Genomic DNA, 16,788 nt, shown 5'->3' with positions numbered 1-16,788 from the left:
ATCAACTATAAGTTATTTATATTGTCTCTGAATCTCAGTGTCTTCACTCATAAAAATTGGGTTAAGAATAGATGTAGGGGTTTCCCTGGTGGTGCAGTGGTTGGGAGTCCACCTGCCGATGCAGGGGACACGGGTTCGTGCCCCGGTCTGGGAGGATCCCACGTGCCACGGAGCGGCTGGGCCCGTGGGCCATGGCCGCTGAGCCTGTGCGTTCGGAGCCTGATAGATGTAGGCCAGAGCCCTTTCAGGACAAACAATATACTTAATCTATCTTAACAAAATAACAATAAAACAGTGATTATGAGTGGGTGGGGGAGATGAAAATAACCTAGTAAATCATTTGGAGAAGGGAAAGGTATGAAACTCCTTATTATCAAGAAAATGGAAAACCCTTGTGCTATCAATTGAAATGCTCCTCCTTATTCTTTCTACTGTCTAATCATTAAAATTGTAGTATACACTTAAGATTTAGATATGTCAGTACAAAAGCAATGCAGAAAAACAAGCTTACCAAATTATGCAATTTTCCTATATTTTCTCTCCCTTTGCATTAAAAATGGAAACAACTAGTTATATGGTGTGACTCTGGACTGAGAATGATTTCTAAAAATAAATATTTTAAAATTAAAAGCATAACTAAAGAACAGAACACATCCAACAGTAGTTGAAGAAATTGTACTTTCGTAAAGCACAAAATACTTCATAAGTCACCCCTCCACTACACCACAATACAATAAGTTTCCAAAAAAATTACTTTCACACATGGGCAAATCAAAGAAGCTTGCTGGAATGCTTTTTAAAACTCTATTTCAAGATAATATGAAAAAAATGGAGCACTTCACTGCTTTTTCAGGAAAAATTTTCCATAGTACCTTTTTTTTTAAAAAAACAGTAATCTCTAATCAGTAATAAAGTGTCTGTGATTAAACTCCACATTTTGTTATAAAACACTCAGTGACACTTCACAAAAATCTATAAATCCCCTTTTCATTTTCACTTTGTCAGAAGACATGCATAGAAGTGTTTGGAGTGTGTGTGTCTGTGTGTGTGCACAAGTGAAAGCATGCGTGAGAAAGAGGAAGGAAGCAGGGAGCTAAAGAGAAAAACAGAAGGTGAGCAAGCTCAGAGAGAAGGAGCTAAAAAGAAATAGGTTGGGGACTTCCCTGGTGGTGTAGTGGTTAAGAATCCGCCTGCCAATGCAGGGGACACGGGTTCAATCCCTGGTCCAGGAAGATCCCACATGCTGCAGAGCAACTAAGCTTGTCATATGCCACAACTTCTGAGCCTGTGTGCCACATCTACTGAAGCCCACACACCTAGAGCCCGTGCTCTGTAACAAGAGAAGCCACTGCAATTGGAAGCCCACACACGTGCAACAGAGTAGCCCCTGCTCACTGCAACTAGAGAAAGCCTGCGTGCAGCAGCAAAATACCCAACACAGCCAAAAATAAATAAATAAATAAATAAATACATTTATTTAAAAAAAAGAAATAGGTTGGCACAGGACAAAAAGAAATACAATTATAAAGAAACATGTTAATCAATTAAGACTTAGGAAACACAATATTAGAAATGAATTCAATACTTTTGATTTTAAGACAATTTGATTAAAATTAAAATTGTAACTGAAATTGTAGAAATAAAATAACTGATTAATGTATAAATCCTCAGTGATGAATTTTAGAGAAAAATATATTTCAGAGATATAGAATACAACTTTATCAATATATTATTTTCAGATTAGTTTACATTGTGAGATGAGTCACATGCCTTCTGTGAAGAAAAATAAAAATATCAATTAGACAAAGTAAAACATTTGCAAAGTGAAAGAGGTTAAATTAAAGATCACAGTATTAGGTCACATATCTCCTACTTCACAGTAAAACACTCATGGAGACACAGAAAACTATGCAAGTCCATAAGTATAGTACAATTTGACTATGTAAATTTTGCCTAACATAATTCCATACAAGCACTCATTTTTTTATGTAATCAATTTTTAAGTGCTACTAATTAAAATGATATGGTTTAAAATTGGGAGAAGAAGAGAAAAAGAAAACTACCCAAGCTTCAGCATACCACTATTCCACTTCATAAGATTTATCAAACGTGAAAAAAAGACAGATATTTTATTCTTGCTTGATGAATTCTTTAACTCAAAGACAAAAGAACCATATTATAAAGAGAACACAGCAGCTGTTTTTTTGAATATCTTCGTTGGTGCTGCTCTGTGTTCAGTGCTATTAAATATAAGAAATTATTCTTTAATATCAATTTATTTTACCTTTTAGCCTCATTCAATACAGTTAACAATTGCTTCTCTCCTTTCTTGAGTTCCTACATATACATACACAAAATTAACCAATCTTTATCTCCTTCTGCTCCTCTTTCAATATAATCTCAAAATGCTTGGGTGCCTTAGTATTGGCTCTAGACTCTCACCTCTTCTGTTTCCTCTCTGCCCAGAGGACCTAAATTCACACTTTGACTCTCACTACCATTTACAAGCCAATTGCTATGGTATATGCCAGGTGTCTATTGCAATAATGCTGCAGAAAAGTCAACCACAAAACTCTCTAGGCATTTATTTCTCCCATGAGTGTGCAATTAACTGCAATTCTCCTGGGATCAGTTAGATTCATGTCCAATCTGCATTGTGCAGGCTTGCTTCATGTGTCTTTTCATTCTCCTTGATCTGACAGCTGCTACGGGTATTGTCCTGTGTTGGAAGATGGCCAAAGTGCAAGGTGACAAACTCAGCCAGGCAAGAATCCACTTATATCATCTTTCTTAATGTTCCATTGGTTACAGCAAGGCATACTGACCAAGTCCAAATCACTGTATTAGGGGTGCTTAATTCATCTACTGTACTAGGTTACATGGAAGAAGAAAGGAGTGAAGAATGACAGCAATCTCTTACACCAGGACTCCCAAATTTATATCTCTACCCCTTTTAGTGAAATCAAAACTCAAATAACTACTGTGCTGTGGAATAGGCATCTGAAATAAATGACAAAAATCAAATTCCATCTCCACCTAACCCTTAACTTATTATCTGTTTGTAATTGCACCACCATGAGCCCAAAGGTTACAATTCCCTTCTCCTTTTTTCCCCTCGATTTCAGGAATAATTCCTATGTGCTTTATCTCAAACATATTCAGAAATATCTCCAAATCTCCTCATCTATATTATTACCAACATAGTCCAAATCAACACCATTTCTTTTCAAGACTACTCTACTCTGAAATCTCTCCAAAGTAGTTTCCCAGCATCTTAATCTCTTAGCTGTGATATATTCTTCTCATACTAGGCAAGTTGAACTTTTTTAAGGCAATATCCAACCAACAAATAAGTATTGATTATCTATTACATTTCTAAGAGATGCCTTAGGTTGTGACTACACAGCAGTAAACAAAACAAGGACCTTGATTTCAATAAGTTTATATTGTATTGGAGGGAGATATTACAGAAAAATATATAATATGTTGGCTGGAGTTAAGAGCTCTGAAGAAAAATAAAGCCAAGGAAGGGAATACAGAGTGATGGTGAAGGCATGGAGGCTGGAGTTAGCAAAAAATAAGTAAGTCTCAGATATAGTGATCTTGATCAGCTAGCTACACAAAGGAATGAAGAAATGAGCCATGTGGATACCTGGGAAAAGATGCTACCAAGCGGAGAGAACAACAATGCAAAGCTTTAAGGAAGGCACATGCTTGTGATGTAGCTGCAGGAAGAGTGTAGCAGGAGCAGAGTGACAAAGGAGGAATCTAGAAGATGATGAGGGTGGAGGAGCCCACAGGCCTAGATCAGGCAAGATTGTGTTGACAGTGGTTAAGTCTTTTACATTTTATCTGAAGCTTCCAGTGAAAGCATTGGAAGATCTTTTGCTAAGCCATCACTGGATTTAATTTATGTTTTTAAAGGATCGCTGTGACTGCAAGGATGAGGAAGATTATTGAAGAAGCTTTTGCAATAGCCTTGATTAAATTGATAGTGACCTGCTTGAGCATAATGACAGAGGTGGAGGAAAAAAGAGGTGAATTTTTTTATACATATTTGAAATGCGATGGGGAAGACTTCAAGAAATAGAATATTTTGGGAGGTGTAGGTAAACATGGAGGTTGTCAAGTATTTGGGAACTATTAAGTTTGAGATGTCTCATAGGCCTCGAAGTGGAAAATTTGACTACAGATTTGTATTTGTGAGTCTCAACTTCAGGAAATCAAGTGAACTGGAAATGAGAATTGAGTAGTTTACAAAATAAATATGTATTTAAAGCCACTGCCTCAGTCTGTGTCCTTCCTCTGCTAAAATCCTTTAATGTCTTTTGGTGGAGCTGAGAATCAAGTCTATAATCCTACTATATCCTACCCCAGGGGTCTAGCTAATCTCTTCCTGTGAAATTCCATCAGAATTTTCCTTATAGCAACTCTCTGTCTCATTCATTGTATCTGAGCCACATGTAGTTTTCTGTTTTCAAACACTTTAAACACATTCCTGCCTTAGGGATTTTGCACATGTGATTCTTTGTGCCTGGAATAGCAAATACATGCTTGACTCTAATCTGTCTAATGTTGCAGGTCATAATTCATTAGTTACTATGTCAGAGAAATTGTCTTTGGCCCTTCACTAAGCTTTTTAATTTTCTTTTAGAGAAATTGACTTTTGCAATTTGACTTTGGCATGTTTATTTATATCTTTAGTTTGATAAATCTCCCATTCACACAAAATCCTCTCATAGATATTATCTTAAGAGCAATGATATTTTTGTCTTGTTCATTTTATACAAGCCTTTAAAGCAATGTACTCAACACACCTGATGAAAAAAAAAAAATGAGATGAGCAAAGTAGTGTACCACTCATTTTCTTCCCTGGTTTTGATCTCCATCTTTCTATATCTAGAACCAGCACATTTCAGGAGATAGCTGGACAGGGAGTTGGTACCTAGAAAATTGATTTTGGTATTCATACAAGTAAATTATATATGTTTTTAGGACCAGCAAGTACTTATCCTGTAAAAGCACATGTTGTTTTTTATTCTTTTCTTTTTTTGCTTCAGTTTTATTGAGATATAATTGACATATAACATTGAATAAGTTTAAGATGTACAACATAATGATTTATGTGTATATTTGTGAAATGATCACATTTTAGTGTATCATGAACTGTAACAATGTAAGTATTAAAATACCAAAAGGTTGGATTAAAGAATACAATTCCCTGAATAGAACAGAGGCAAAAAAAATTTTAGGAAAAAGAAAAAAGAAAATCTACAAATAGGGATTTGGACTACAAGCTATGCTTTCATTTTGTGAAACTGGTATGTCAACAACCCAAAATTCATGCAGATCAAACGAGAGACCTAGAACTATCCATTAATGATTTGCAAAAAAAAAAGCTTCTCATCTATTACACTCTCATTTTAGTAAATGATCAACAAGGGGTTCTTGAATCCAAAAATTTTACTACCTCTGAAATTTGTTCTGTCACTAGAGAACTCTGACTAATGCACTCCCTTAATCTCATCTCAGGTGGTCTGTCTCCTAATCTTGATGATCTTCTCTTGTCCCCTTAATCTTGGCTCAGGTGGTTTCTTGGCTTCTCCTCCCTTGATTAGCAACTGATTTAATCTGCCCTTTGGAACTCAGGGAATGTCATGGAGGCTGAGGTCTTGCCTACAAGAAACTGGGGACATAAGGGCCTCTGTGCCCAGGAGCCCCACATGGCCTCACTGAGTTTCACTGAATTGAATTTGTTCAATTCAGGCTCTCAAGGGGTTGGAGGATGCCCACTCACATTGGAGAGAGCAATCTACTTTACTCAGTCTATAGATTCAAATGCTAATTTCATCCAGAAACACACTTACAGATACACCCTGAAATAATGTTTAACTAAATATCTAAGCACCATGTGGCCTATCATAAAATTAACCATCACAGAACAAAATGTTGAAATATTTAAGGATGAAGTTATATATTATGTGGTATTTGTTTCAAAATAATATGTGATGGATTAGGAAGGGCCTTGGGTTGATGATTGTTGAGTCTAGGTGACGGCACGGTTGTAGAGTATTGCAAGTAATTTGTTAGTAATGATAACTATATAAGTTTTCTATTATTGCCCAGTAAATTACCACATCTTTACAACTTAAAACAACACCTAATTCTTAGCTCACAGTTCAATAAATCAGAAGTCTGAGAGGTCTTGGGTGGGTTCTGCTTAGGGTCTCACAAGGCTGAAATCAAGGTGTTGTCTTGATGAGCTCTTATTTAAAGGCTCTGAGGAAAAATGGCTTCCATGTTCATTCAGGCTGTGGCAGAATCTAGTTCCCTGTAAGTATGAATTCTCTGTTTTCTTGCTGATAGCCAGCCAAGCATCACTCTCAGTTCTTAGAGGTTGCTTTCATGTCCTTTCCATGTTCAGAGTCAAGAACAGACTATCTCTTTTGTATTAAATCTCTCTAAATTTCTCTTCTGCCACAAAAGAGAAAACTTATTGTTTGTAAAAATCTTATGCCTAGATTAGGCTCCCCTGGATAATCTCAGTTTGCTCTAATATGGCACAGTCCCAGGCTTATTAAAGACTGAAAGTCATAGGAGCATCTTATAATTCTGTTTATAAGAATAATCTATAAAATTATGCATATGTATATGAAATATGTATAGTAAATGGTTTCAAAACTATTCTTAATGTAATGCTATCGTTACTCATGATCCAAAATAAGTTCTTTAGACAAATTGTTTTGAATGGGAGAGGAATGGGATTTCAGGTGCTATGTAAATTATACTAATTCCAATGTAAAACCAGAGTCTCAACATAAATACATACATAAAAGCATACATACACACACAAGTGCATAAATACAAAAGTTTTTTAAAAAAGAAAAGAAAAAGTTTGGAAACCATTGTTGCATTTCTTTTTAGCTATGAAATTATCCACGCTTAAGTTCTCATAGACTTTGGGGGATAAGGAGCAAAGGTGAGGAGATGTTTATTTTGTAATTTCATTCCTCTAAGTCAGGGGTCAGGAAAATACTACCAGAAAGTCAAATGTGGATTAGAACCTGTTTTTGTACAGACTGAGAGCCAACAATTATTTTTATATGTTAAACTATTTGTTAAAATTAAAAAACAAAAAAAAAGAAGACTGTGCAAAAGAGACTATATGTGGCCACTAAGCCAAAAATATTTACTACCTGATCCTTTCCAGAAAGAGTTTGCTAATCCCTGCTCTAAACAATAAATTTTTATTTTATTCTTAAAATGCATGTCAATGACAGCCAAAGCAGCTTGAACTAGAGCAGTATGACATCTATGGATTTGTAGATGCACTTCAGATCTCAAATGAGTTGACTTTGAGTAAATATAAAGGAAGATTATTCTGGGTGGGCATGACCTCATTGGGTGTGGCCTCATAAAATTTTGAGCTCTTCCTGAAGAAGAGATTCAAAGTGTGAAAGAGCCTATGGAGGAGCAGTGTGGCAAGGAACTGCCTGTGACCTCTAGGAGCTGAGAGTACCAATGAGCAAAAGAATAGGGACCCCCCTCAATCCACAAGGAGTCAAATAACAACCTAGTGATTTTTAAAGAGGACCCTGATTTCCAGAAATCAATATAGTCCAGCTGACACTGATGCCAAAAGCTCAGCTTCTCTGTACACCAAATAGAATCTCAGAGACAGAGTTTTGGGTGAAGTACAAAAGGATAGCGTTATTACTTTGCCAGGCAAAGGGGGAACACAGTAGGCTAGCGCCTAAAGAACTGTGCCCTCCTCCCTGGGGAATAGGGAGAGGTCTTATAGTTGGGGCTTGTGGTCTGGGGTATGTGATAAGAATCAAGGCAGTAACAGTCTCGCATTCTTCTAATGGGTTGGTGGTGAGGTAAGTAGGAGTCAGCATCATCAACCTTCAGATCCAACTGGTCTGGGGTCTACATATTTGTGGGCAGCATACCATCTTAACTTTTCTGGAGGGCATTTCAGCATCTGCAAAATAGCTCAAAGATATTGTTGTGTGTATTAGTGATGGGGAAATGGGACCTTGCCTCAAGGCTATTCTTGACTGTTTGTTTCTCCCTGGTCTCACATCCCCTCCTCTCCCTAATTAACAACTGCTTGTTAATTGGAACTCAGGGAAGGTCATGGAGGCTGAATGAAGGCTGTTCCCTGTAATCAAAGAAATGGGGGACACAAAAAGTCTTTGTGCCCAGGAGCCCCACAAGGCCATGCTGGGTATCAACACTATGATAGCAGCACAGTAAGATCTTGTAACACACCAGACAACACGTGCTCAGAATTCTGATACACAAACACTGTGAGATAATAAACATGTGTTGTTTAAACTACTAAGTTTGTGGTAATTTTTTATATAGCAATAGAAAACTAATACACTATTAAAATGGAAATACAATTTTATCCATATTCTGAAAATACGGCTTACTTTGACTTCCAGTAATGCTTTGTGAATATTTTTCTTGGTAAGATTTTTTTTTTTTAAAGTGTGTAAGTGGTTGATGAACTTTTTAATATCCTTCATGAATCCTGGTTAGTTTTTGAGTGTCACATACATGCAGATTTTATCTTTCAATAAAGTAAATGTTGATTGGTGATATCATGCTCATAGCTGTCTCAGATCTGTTATTTGGAAAGTATCATTTCACTTTTATTTATATTTATGCATTTGTGCATTGGTTATACAAAATCAAGAATAAGACTTGCGACCCCTGATTTCCATATTTGAAAAATAAATCTGACTGCTTTAATGAATGGATTTCTGAAGAGCAAATGCAATTTCAATAATGAAAAGTGAAACAAAATTATTTTTCAGAGGAGGTATATTCCCCTAACATTGTTTAGTGACACTTTTCTGTAGAGAGTACCAGATCCATCCAAGTACATGGTGCTAGCAGAGTTTCAAATTTTCATGATTTGGGGAGATATTAGGCTGAATGTGCTCCAACAATAATGGGAGACATGTTTGGAAAGCATTTGTTACTTGATCACTACATCATTGAAAGGAAAAATAAAAACAAACTTAAACCTGAGGGAGCAAATTTCATTTTGAGGTTTTGTTCTTACCTAAAATATTTGACTTCTGGTTTCAGCTTCAACACATAAAGAGCTCTGTAGTTATCAGTTTCATCCTTACAATAAGAAAAAAATGAACAAACTGAAAATCAACATAATTTCTTGAACTATCAAAGAACTAAGATTGTAGGACATACCACCACCTCAAAACCATCACAAAATGCACCCAGATAACTCTCATTAACAAAGGTTTACTCTGTAAAGGAAAAGATTATTAGAGCATGGGGAAGGGCATTTCTCCAACTCCAGTCCCCTGTAGCCTTCCTCTCTCAGCTAGGAAGGGGAAAAAAGAAACACTAGTAAAAGTCACAGCTCAGGGACACAGATTCACTAAAAACTGAGATATACTTATAAGCTTGTAAGTATACAAGCTTACAAGCTTGATGTGTCCCCTTCTCTATACCACAATACCAACAAACTTCACATAAAATAACAAAGGAGTATAGCCAAAATTATTGCATATCATATACTTTCTTTAGAAGGAATACTTGGAAAAACCCAAAGAAAATGGGACAGACAAAAAAAAAAAAGAAAGAATACCAGAAAAGTTTGAAGTCTCTGCCATCTACACTTATAACAATAATCAAACACAGCACCACTCCTAGACAGATTAACATAAAGCCTCAAAAATAAAAGACTATTAACCTCAGTTCCTATTATGCTCTATATTGGTGGTCCCCAACCATTTTGGCACAAAGGACTGGTTTTGTAAAAGACAATTTTTCCACAGACAGGCTGGGGGCATGGTTCAGGAGGTAATCCAAGCAATGGGGAGTGATGAGGAGTGAAGGGGAGCAGCAGATGAAGCTTCGCTCACTGGCCCACCATGCACCTCCTGCTGTGCGGCCTGGTTCCTAACAGGCTGCCATCTGGTAATGATCCACGGCCCGGGGTTGGGAACACCTACTATATATCATGTCCACCTTTCAAAAAAAAAAAAAAAAAAAAAAAGGCATATCAAAGGTATAAGAAATTACAGTCCATAGAGACAAAATGAGTATTGCAACCAGACTCAGATATGACATACATATTGAAATCATTGAACAGGGAATTTACAATCAATGTGATTAATATGTTAATGTTTCTAATGGAAAAGTACAAAACATGCAAGAAAATACAGCAGTATAAGCAGAGAAATGAACACTAAGAAAGGATCAAAAGAAAATTGTAGAAAAAATCCTCAAAGTAACAGAAATGAAGAATACCTTGATAGGCTCATCCCTAGACAGAATATGGTCAGGGAAAGAATCAGAAAGCTTGAAGATAAGTCAATAGTAATTCCTAAATAATATACAAAATATGTGGGGAAAAAAAACCAAAATAGAACACCCAAGAATTGTGGGACAACAATTCCAAAGGTATAACTTATGTGTAATTGGAATAGCAGAAGAAAAAGAAAGAGAAAATGAAGCAGAAGAAATATTTGAAATAGTAATGGTTAGTAATTGTCCAGAATTATTTGTGTCTGTGACAGGCACTTTATCACATATCTAAAGAGCGTAGAGAAAACCAAGCAGAATAAACACCAAATACCTATACTTAGGTATATCATATTAAAACTTAAGTAAACCGAAGACTAAGAGAAAATCTTGAAAAAAGTCAGAAGGATAAGGGTGAGGACTATTACCAATGGTGGAAGAATTACATTTCTCATCAGAAATCATGTAGGAAAGAAGGAAGTGGAATAACAATATGTAAAGTGTTAAAAGACAAATAATAGCCTAAAATTCTATATAAGGTGAACTGACCTTCAAAATGGAAGGAAAAAAAAATTTGTCAAACAAACAAAAACTGAAAGACTTCACCACCAGCAGATCTTCCCTGAAAAAAGGTTAAAAGTATTTTATTCTAATAAAAGGAAAGGGAGATAAATCAGAAAGTTAAATCTCTAGAAATTTATGTTTGCTTAAAGTAGGAACAATAACAATGTATTAGATGATGATAACATAAAAATATTGGAAATGTATGACAATAAAGTCATAAAGAGAGTAAAAATGAATTGAGAATAGTTTGTTATAAAGTATCTGCAGTATACATGAAAGGGTATACTGTTATTCGATGACTTAGATTAATTTAAACTGTATAATAAAAACTTTAGGGAAATTACTAAAAAGTGTTTTTAAGAGAAGAATAATTGATATAAGAAATGAGATGAAATGGAATAATATAAAATGGTCGTTTAAAACCGGAGAAGCAGAAAAAGTGATTGAAAAAAAAAAATCAAATGCAACAAAAATAGTTAAAACATGGTATATATTAATAAAAATATATAAATAATCCTTTCTAATGTGAATTCTCTAAATATACCAATTAAATAAGAGAGTCAGAGAGAATCAAAAAATAAGACTTAATTCATCTATAAGTAACCCACTTTAAATACAAATATTCTAATAGATTAAAAGTAAAGGGAAGGAGAAAAACATAGCATAATAACAATAATTGAAATAAATCTGTAGTAGTTATATTAATTTCAGACAAAGTAGGCTTCAGAACAAGGAAAATATTAGGGATAAAAAAGAATATTACATGTATCAGTTCTTTACATTTATGCAACAATTCTAAAAATGTATGCACTCAACAACAGACCACCAAAACACATGAGACCAAAACTGACATAACTGACAGGAAAAAATAGGCAAGTCTGCTCATATAGTTGGAAACTTCAGCATCTCTCTTTCAATAACTGAAAGATCCAGCAGGCAGAAAATAAGTAAACATAGTTGACCTGAACATCAGTCAACTTAATCTAACTGACATTTATAGAAAACCCCAGCCATCAACCACAGAATACATATTCTTCTCAAATTTACATTAAAAATTTACCTAGATCCAGGGCCATAAAACACAGCTTAATGAGTTTAAGGTTATAGAAATCATACAAATTATGTTCTGAGGCTACAGTGAAATCAAACTAGAAATCAAAAACAGAAGGGCAGCCAGAAACTCACAAATGTATGGAGATTAAAAAAAAACTTTTAAATAACACATAGGTTAAAGACAAAGTCTCAAGGAAAATTAAAAAGAAATATATATTATGACTATGAGAGGATCTATTAAGAGGATTGAATCAATAGCAAATTTGCATAAAAGAAAGTACCAGGACCAGATGATTTCTCTGAAGTATCCTACAAAAATATTAAGAAAGAAATTATACCAGTTCTTTACAAACTTTTCCAAAATATAGCAGCATTCTATGAGTTCAATATTTGGCATTACCCTAATACCAAAACAAGATTAAGACATTATAAGAAAAGAAAATTACAGGTCAATATCTCTCATAAACATAGATGCAAATATCCTCAACAGAACATTAGCAATTTGAAACAAAAAGAATAAAATACTTAGGAATAAATCTACCAAAGGAGACAAAAGACCTGCATGCAGAAAACTATAAGGCACTGATGAAAGAAATTAAAGATGATACAAACAGATGGAAAGATATACCATGTTCTTGGATTGGAAGAATCAACATTGTGAAAATGACTATACTACCCAAAGCAAACTACAGATTCAATGCAATCCCTATCAAACTACCAATGGCATTTTTCACAAAATTAGAACAAAAAATTTCACAATTTGTATGGAAACACAAAAGACCCTGAATAGCCAAAGCAACCTTAGGAAAGAAAAATGGAGCTGGAGGAATCAGGCTCCCTGACTTCAGACTATATTACAAAGCTACAGTCATCAAGACAGTATGGTACTGGCAAAAAACAGAAATATAGATCAATGGAGCAGGATAGAAAACCCAGAGATAAACCAACACACATCTGGTCACCTTATCTTTGACAAAGGAGACAAGAATATACAATGGAGAAAAGACAGTCTCTTCAATAAGTGATGCTGGGAAAACCGGACAGCTACATGTAAAAGAATCAAATTAGAACACTCCTTAACACCATACACAAAAATAAACTCAAAATGGATTAAACACCTAAATGTAAGGCCAGACACTATCAAACTCTTAGAGGAAAACATAGGCAGAACACTCTGACATAAATTACAGCAAGATCCTTTTTGAACCACCTCCTAGAGGAATAGAAATAAAAACAAAAATAAACAAATGGGACCTAATGAAAGTTAAAATCTTTTGCACAGCAAAGGAAACTATAAACAAGATGAAAAGACAACCCTCAGAATGGGGGAAAATATTTGCAAATGAACCAACTGACAAAGGATTAATCTCCAAAATATACAAGCAGCTCATGCAGCTCAACATTAAAAAAAAAAAAAAAAACCCAATCCAAAAATGGGCAGAAGACCTAAATAGACATTTCTCCAAAGAACATATACAGATTGCCAGGAAACACATGAAACAATGCTCAACATCATATAAAATAAATGGGGTTTAAAAGAAACATCCCCCATGAAGTACTCCAAATAATTTATGTAAATACTTTATCCTCAAGGAAGTGAAGCATAGCTCCCAGTTTTTAAATGTAAACTGCATATAATGACTTCCTTTTAAAGAGTACAGTCCTAAGTGTGTGTGTACAGGGGACATGGGAAGAATAATTTTACAGTGGAAAAACCTGACAAACACTTTCTCAACTCAGCCAGATATGATGTGATGAGAAGGATAGTTTATCTCTGTAATCTTCCTTCCAAATATATGTAACCCTAGTCTAATATTGAAAAAAAGAAACCATAAAAGTCCCAAATGAGGACAAAAACTTTATCATTAGTCCACAAAATTGTCAAGATCATCAAAGAAAAAGAAAATCTGATAAACTTATAACAAAGAGATGTCTAAGGAAACACAATTTCTACACACAATGTGTTATCCTGGATGAGATCCTGGAACAGAAAAAGCACCTAAGGTGAGACCTAAGGAAATCTGAAAAAAGAATGGTCTCTATACATTCATAGTAATATATTAATATTGGCTCATTAATTATAAAAATGTGACACAATTAGATAAGTTGTCAATAATAGGGGCAACTGTGTGTGAGGTATATGGGAATCTCTCTACTATCTTCCCAATTTTTCTGTAAATAAAGAGTTTTTTAAAATATACATTTTAAAAATTATAGTAGGATTTTCAATATCATACCAGTGTTGTGACATTAGTTTTCAGTCCCCCAGCGTCCCATTTCTGTAACCCTCTTGGCAATGCCTCTGCACCTCTGTTTAGGATTTTGAAGGATATAGTCCCCTTTTTGGTCATTCTTCCATCCCTTACTAGCTAATCACAATCTTAGTAGAAATAAAAATTTTTGAATAGTCCCTTTTGTATTAATTCTTCTCATAAAATCCTTTGTATTAAACACACACACGCACACACATTTTAGCTAATGTTACATATATTTTAACTGAAAGAATCTAAAGGGAGTAGAAATAGGACAATAACAATCTGTTACTGTTCCTGGGGAAATAATTAAATTTTAAAATATGACCATTGACTAGCATGTTCCTTGATGCTTTGTCCGAATTTCAGCACAATTAGAGTCTGAGAAGTTATTGGAAAAGTGCTATTTAAAGTAAAATGAGGGACTTCCCCAGTGGCACAACGGTTAAGAATCCACCTGCCAATGCAGGGGACACATTCAAGCCCTCGTCCAGTAAGATCCCACATGCCACAGAGCAAATAAACCTGTGCACCACAACTACTGAGCCTGCACTCTAGAGCCCACAAGCCACAACTACTGAGCCCACATTCCACAACTACTGAAGCCCACGTGCCTAGAGCCTGTGCTCTGCAACAGGAGAAGCCACCTCAATGAGAAGCCCACATGTTGCAATGAAGAGTAGCCCCCGCTCGCCGTAACTAGAGAAAGCCCGTGCACAGCAACAAAGACCCAATTCAGCCCCAAATAAAAAGATAAATAAATAAATAAATTTTTAAAAAGTAAAATGATGCTTAATGAAAACTATGTATTTACTTCTAAAAGATAACATAAACCAACTGAATACTTCATTCGTTGTTTGCTTTCTTTTAGTAGTAATTATTTCAGCTCAATACAGTACACTAGTTATTTTTTATTAATGACAACTTTAATGGCCACTTTTGTATGTATTTGATTAATAACAAATTAACTTGTACATAAAAATGCAGTTTGATTGAAATACGGGATTCATCAGGGAAAATAATTAGAATTCTTTTTGGAGGTGGAATGGTTTATAACAAAGGCTAACAGAGCCTAAATTATGAAGATCATCAGCAATCTGTTAAACCAGATTTTGGCTGTTTTTAGAAACATTATTTTAGAAACAATTATTCTGAGCCTATTAAATGCTTAGCAATGTGCTAGGGCCTTAGTGGGAATCAAAATCAGTGAGAAAAAATCCTTATCTTCACAGTACTTGCTGGTTTAATGGTGACGGCAGATGGTGGTGAAGAGATGAAAATAAGAATAAAAACATGACTATAAAGTAAAGAAACAATTGTGTCACAAAACAAGAGTCATCTGCAGGAGGAGAGTAGTAACTCCATAGATCAAGTGATATCAGTTATAAAACAAATACAAAGGAAGAAATGGAAAAGAGAATGTGATATATAGAGTGAATAAATGAACAGAATTCTTGCTCTTAAGGTTCTAATTATCAAGGAAGAAATGGGAATGGGGCAGATAAATTGTGATAAAATATGAGAAGCCATGAAAAAATACCATGTGGAGTATAGATCAACAGACTTCTTGGGAAAGTTGGGAAAAAGCTTGATTGAAGAGTCACTATTTTTGTAGGTTTTGCAGATGAGTTTGTCAAAGAATTGAATACTACAGGTCAGTACTACAGAAAGCATGTAGTGTCTCCAGAATGTGGAGAATTTCACACAGGATACATTAGGGACATGGTGGAAATTGAAACGTTAAGCTGGGGTAAGGTTTTGAAAGTCTGTGGACCATTATGAAAGCTGGTCCTGCTTCAGAGCAGATGGGAATTGAGAATGGAGACTCAGGATTGTTTCTAATGTTTCCTAATTTGTTCAATAACTAATAAACGAGCCATACAAGGTATACTCACAAGGTCAAGTATCCAAGTGAGTCAGTAAGTCACATTGTATTCTCTTCTTTGTTTCTCAAGAAGGCCCCCAATGGAAATGGCCAGTGAAGACTACAGAGAATGAGAAATCTTTCAAGTCAAAGGAACTCAGGATACCCTTAGACAATAAAGAGTATACCAATTACCATATAGTATTTTGTTCATTGTACCACAGTTAAATTTGTTTTAATTTTGTCTCTTAATGTAACATCGGGACTAATACAGTAGGCCTGGCCATACCCTCCCATTGGCCATGATGGCAATTAAAGACATACAATTGTTTTTTTAAATACTATTATCTAAACAAAATAATTTGATCTGTTAGATACATAGTGACATGGCCAACTTTTTCTCTGGTAAGACAATGCCGTCAGTGTGATGATCAACTAATTTGAAATGGGATAGAAGAGGTCGATGACAGGGATAGGATGCTGTTGTAATCACCATAATAAAAGATGACAAGGTCCAAAATTAGAGCAGTTGAGAAGAGAATGGAGAGGTTAGATGTGAAAATCATGTGTAAATGAGAAGTGAAAGAATTTAATGAATTTGGATAAAGAGGAAGAGAATAACACTCTTACTAGCTTGAGGAAATGGGTTACAGACTAGCAAAAAGCACACTTATTGAAAAAATAGCAGGATCATTAAATTTGGGTTACAGAAAACATCCATGAAACACAGTAACTGGAGTTCTATTGCTTTGGTCAAAAAAACCCTGGCTC

The sequence above is a fragment of the Neophocaena asiaeorientalis genome, unplaced genomic scaffold, assembly GCF_003031525.2.
Source record: "Neophocaena asiaeorientalis asiaeorientalis breed wild unplaced genomic scaffold, Neophocaena_asiaeorientalis_V1.1 scaffold287, whole genome shotgun sequence".
NCBI lineage: Eukaryota > Metazoa > Chordata > Mammalia > Artiodactyla > Phocoenidae > Neophocaena > Neophocaena asiaeorientalis.
This window is presented reverse-complemented; position numbering follows the sequence as displayed.